Source organism: Mus pahari, chromosome 14 (assembly GCF_900095145.1).
Source record: "Mus pahari chromosome 14, PAHARI_EIJ_v1.1, whole genome shotgun sequence".
NCBI classification, from domain to species: domain Eukaryota; kingdom Metazoa; phylum Chordata; class Mammalia; order Rodentia; family Muridae; genus Mus; species Mus pahari.
Window position 1 is genome coordinate 50,497,161 of NC_034603.1, and position 6,000 is coordinate 50,503,160.

The following is a 6,000-nucleotide window of genomic DNA, read 5'->3' on the forward strand; positions in this document are numbered from 1 at the left end:
TCCCTGGTGACCAAGCATTCAAATCTATGATTCTATGGTGGCCATTCTTACTCATCTACCAAAGGGTGTTTCTTATTCTTTAATTTTAATTATTATTTTGCCTGTACATGCTGCATATGTGAGTACAGATACATGCATGGTAGCTACAGCATTTGTGGAGGTCAATTTGTGGGAGTCTGTTGTCTCCTGTTATGATTCTAGTGGTTCAATTCAGGTTGTCAGGCATACATGGCAAGTGATTTTTTACTCACTGAGCCATCTTACTATTCATCTGCATATGTCTTTGAGGGCATTTTTGGAGAGGTTTAGCTGAGGAGGGAAAGCCCATTCTGAATATGGAAAGAAGGGGAAGGAGGAAGAAAAAGAAGAAGAGAAAGAAGAAGGAGGAGGAGAAGGAGGAGGAGGAGGAGGAGGAAGAAGAAGAAGAAGAAGAAGAAGAAGAAGAAGAAGAAGAAGAAGAAGAAGAAGAAGAAGAAGAAGAAGAAGAAGAAAAGAAGAAGAGGAAGAGGAAGAGGAAGAGGAAGAGGAGGAGGAGGAAGAGGAAGAGGAGGAAGAAGAAGAAAAGAAGAAGAGGAAGAGGAAGAGGAGGAGGAGGAAGAGGAAGAGGAGGAAGAAGAAACAACCTCTGCAGCCTGTTGACAGTGAAGAACAGAGCTGAGCTGAATTACTATTACATCCCTGCGTGCAGCTCTTTTAAATACTTATCCTGGCAAACACCTCTACCATATTTCCTTAAAACTTTTTTTAACTGTGTAACTATTAAGCAAACCAAAGTGTAAGATCGGATCTTGCTGCTGAGATTTATGTGATTCATAGGGCAGAACTTATTAAAAACTGAATCCACTGAGACCAAACCAACTTCCCAAGTGTCTGCCCTCTCCAGGAAGACATGAAGTGCTTGTTCTAGCACTGTCTGTGGCTTCCAAGTGAGCAGCAGCATGGACACACTCTACACATCTCTCTGGGGTCTTTGCTGTTGTTTCTCTTTTTAAGATCTGGTGTTTAGCCAGGCAAACTGGCAAATCCCTTTAATCCTAGTACTTGGGAGGCAGAAGCAGGCAGATCTCTGTGAGTTCGAGGCCAGCCTGGTCTACAAAGTGGGTCCAGGACAGCCAGGGCTATACAGAGTAACCCTGTCTCAGAAAACAGAAACAAACAAAAGGATCCTAATTTTACCTGTGTGCATGTGCGTATGAGTGCAGGTGCCTGCAGAGGCTAGAAGAGGGTACCAGACCCCAGCAGCTGGAGTTACAGGCACTTGTGAGGCTGCTTTGTGGGTGCTGAGAATTAAACTCGTCCCGAGTAAGAGCTCTTAACTGCTGAGCTATCTTTCTAACCCTGTTTCTCTTTAACAATCTTGATGAGCTCAGCTGGAGCCAGGGACAATCATATTAAGGGGATGGTGGTGGTGGAAGCTCTGAGACCGGAACAAATAAGATCAATACTCTGGAGAATGTGTGACTAGGGTCTGAAGAATGGAGTTAACTGTGTGCTTTTAGGTAGCTAGAACAAGGGTGGGATATCCTGATTATTCACCACTAAGGGACTTAGTATCTCCTGATTTGGCTCAGAGAATTACTTGAAGACTTTGACCAACGTCTTCCTCTCCAAAATGCTTTCATGAAAAAAAGTGTATATTAAAATATTAGGGGATTCAAGATGCCCAAGGCCACCTACAGATCCTCTAGGACAGCAGTTCTCAACCTTCCTAATGTGGTGATCCCTTACTACAGTTCCTTATATTGTGGTGACCACCCCCAACCATTAAACAATTCTGTTGCTACTTCATATTTGTAATGTTGCTGTGATGAATCATAATGTAAATATCTGATGTGCATATCTGATATTTGACCCCCAGAACCCACTGGTTAGAAATCCACTGCTCTAGCACCCATGAGCCTGTTACTTCTTCCTCTCACTTTTGCTAGTGAAGCTGTCCACCTTCCTCACATAGGTAATTACTGTTGGTTGCCTGTCATCTCCCGCCTTCTCTACAGAGTGGCCAAAGTTGACAGAGCTCTTGTTGAAACCCTAGTCAGATCATGCCTCGTCCCTGTACAATCCATTAGCTTCCCATCTCGGCTGGAATACAAGTTGGTCCTTTTATAATGGTGTGCGAGGCCCTAAGGATACGTCTCATTGCTGACGTCATCTGCTGCTCTTCTCAATCTTGAGCTACTCCAGCCACAGGCCTCACCTTGTTGCTCTCCTAGCACATCACTGATGCTCTGTCTTAGATATCTGCAAGTAACACTTCCATCCCTTTGAGTCTTATTTCATCTGTCATTTGTTTGGTGAGACCCTGACATCTGTTAAAACCTGAAACCCTGCTTCCACTGCCCCAACGCCTCTGATCCTGCCTCTTTTTCTCCACGATACCCATTCATATCTTACAGCCTACATGTTTTGTTTGTTTTTTTGTTACCCACATTAACCTGTTAACTCCATGAGGTCAAAGGGATTTGTTGGAATCTAGGGAGTCCTGGAATTTTGTCTGACACACAGTAGGCATTCAGTACTGAGAGCCTGATGGAGGGGATGATTTGAGACACTGCAGTGATAGGAATGTGGGAACGACAGAAACTGAACATTTACCAAACTAGCTGCTGCCAACACTGTACAAATCAACAGCAGTCCTTTTATTTGCCATACACAATCCTGGAAGGTATTTTTCTTACTTTATTTCATCAGCCCTTTTAAATGAAAATTTAAGGTACAAATCTAACAAAATATGAAAGCTATTATAGAACTAAAAAACAGATGGAAAAAATCCAAGAACAAATTAAAGAAGAGGGCTTGGGAAATAGTCAGGCGCCCGCCTTGTGAGGTCAAGTCCCCAGCACCCCACCTTCAACACACACACACACACACACACACACACACACACACACACACACACCAGAAGCTGGACCTATCTCTGGTATGTTCCTGTAATCACAGCACTTGGAGGCCAAGGCAGGAAGATCACAAGGTCCAGGCGTAGTGGGGGTCCCTGTCTCAAAATTCTAAAATAAAGCTGGAGGGATGGCTCTGTGGGCAAAAAGGTCACTGTGCAAGCACAAGTTTCCAGTCCCAACACCCATGTAAAAGCTGGATATGGTGGTGCGCACATCTGTCATCTCAGCAGTAGTGCCCAAGGGGCAGAGCCCTGAAGACACCCGAGGCTCACTGACCAGCCAGTCTAAACGACGCAGTGAGCTGGGAAACTGTCATAAAATTAGGGTAAACCTTTAACTCCCAATATTTCTGCCCTCTACCTACACCATACAGAGTGGTGACAGAGGAGAGGAGCAGATTAACTAAAAAAAAATTAAGGATGCGTGAAAAATCCCTGAAAACCCATCAACTCTGTAAGCCAATTTAAAAACATAACTTTAAAAAATAGAGATTGGGTTTGGTGGTGCATGCCTTTACTCCCAGGACTTTCGAGGTGGAGGCAGGAAGATCTCTGAGAGTTCAAGGCCAGCCTAGTCTATATAGCAAGTTCCAGGACTATGTACTAAGACCTTGTCTCAAAAACAAAAAAATTTTTTAACCCAGATAGCCTACATGGAGAACATTATTCTAGAAGGAAACATGTTAATCTATTAAGATCTCAGAACCTAGTGAGGGGCACCTTCCTGAGTTACTGGTTGGGAAGGTTCCAGAAGTTCCTGAAACAACACAGGCTATTACTGTTCTTGGCTTTCCACCAAAACTAGATGGTAGGCCCTAATGCTAAAGATAAAACGGTCCTGGGTTGTAAGACAGAGAAACCAAGCTGGAACTGACCCGAAGGCTTACTCTCTCCTTAATGACTACTGTCAGAAAAGACATCAATGGTATCCCTGCAGCCAACCACATGATTACAGTACTGACCTTCCAGGCAATACGTGCCCACTGGAGCAATCGTGGCATGAAGGTTATGGGGGCAACCAACTGCTTTCAGATTAGATTTGAGATGGGCTTACAGGAAGGAATTCAGACCTGGTAGCATTAAACTGGCCAAAGTACAAGGCTCAGAAGGTCAGTCTCTCCAGAAGAACCTACCAACTGTTGTTTTGCTAAATAACATGTTATCCAGCTGCCTTCTAAATATTAATGCTTATCTCCATAGATAGTGCTGTCCTCAACTTTGGACAGAGAACTTCTCTCTGTGGTGGTCAGAGTGCTGAAACTACACATGTCTATTCGGTGTTCAGCCCTAAATGGGGTGTCTGTATCAATCGCCCGCACGCCTCCCACAAAGGCAATGTCAGAGAAGGCAGGGACTAGGAAGGGGACAGCCGGAGGGTGAGGAGGAGTGCTGTGAAATGCTGTTCTTTGCCACGGCCTGACCACTGCCCAGGAACTCACTGGTGCTACGGTGAACCAAACAAGATCAGGTCAGCGAGATCAGTCAGCAAGCACTCCACTAGGCAGCACTAATGGGCTATTAACAAAATCAGAGAGGCCATGAAGGTAGACAGGGATGTGTTGGGAGTTCCTAGGAGGAACGGAAGGGAGAGATGGGGGTGCATATGATCAAGATGCAAGGCTTACATGTATGAAATTGTCAAAGAAAATTTTAAATTCTTTTATTTATTTTTTTAAAGGTAGAAAATCACCAGGGGGCTGGTGAGATGGCTCAGCGGTTAAGAGCACTGACTGCTCTTCTGGAAGTCCTGAGTTCAAATCCCAGCAACCACATGGTGGTTCACAACCACCCATAATGAGATCTGAAGACAGCTACAGTGTACTTACATATAATAAATAAATAAAATCTTAAAAAAAAAAAAAAAAGAAAGAAAGAAAATCACCGGGCATGATGGTGCATGTCTTTAATCCCAGTACTTGGGAGACAGTACTTCAGAGAGAAGTTCTCTGAGTTTGAGGCCAGCCAGGGCTACACAGAGAAACTGTCTCAAAACAATAACCAAAAATAAACCCACAAACAAACAAAAAGGTAGAAAGATCACTTAAGATTAATGTCAGCCTCTGGCCTCCGCGTATATATTCAAGGGTGAGCATCCACACACACGCACACACATACACACACACACACATATACATACACACACATACACATACATCTACTCACAAAATAATAAAGGAAGAAAGCTTTATGCTCATGGGAAGGAAGGCTCAAACCTATCAAGATGTCAGTGCTTCCCAACTTGATCTCCAATTAGTGCACTCGGCCAAAACTGCAGCAGGTTGTTTTGTGGCTATCAGATTTAGATGATTCTGGTGTTTACATAAAATAGCAAGAGACACGCTAGAGCCAACATAACCACTAATGGAAAATAACACAGCTACACTAGCCGATGCCAAGGCTCACTCTAAAGCCACATTAACCAACACGGTGGTATTAATAAAAGGACAAATATATCACTGACAGAAACATGGAGCCCAGAAGTAGATCTTCACACAGTCAAGTATCTCTAAAAGGAGCAAAACCAAAGACAGATACTGTATTTTGTCCTGTATGTGAGACCTAGATTTAAAATTGTGTATGTATTCACGTAGATGTGTTTGGAGGTCAAGAACCTAGAAACAGGATTAGGAGGGGAGAAGAGAGCTTAATGGTGCTGGGCAGTCGGGTGATGGAAGGCCTGCACCAGGAAGGCAGAGATGGACACTAACAGGGAGGAGTGATCCAGCTGGAGATGGAGTAGGCACACGAAGAACAATGTCGCAGGCAACAGATGAGAACAGGGTAATCTATACCATGATAAACCCATTATTATATACGTCAACCTGAAATTAAATATCGAAACAAGATCTATCAATGAAGCCCTCCCTGGCCTGGGACTGGACATAAAAACCAGACTGTCCTCTAACTCAGAAATCTGCTTACTTCTACTTCTCAGTGGAAGGCATGTGCCACCATGCCCTGCTTAATTTTTAACAGGAGCGAATGCAAAAAAAAAAAAAAAAAAGAAAAAAGGGACACAAGCAGTCCTTTAAGAATTGGTCTTAGCCAGGCATGATGACACACGCCTTTAATACCAGCACTTAGGGGGCAGAGGCAGGTGGATT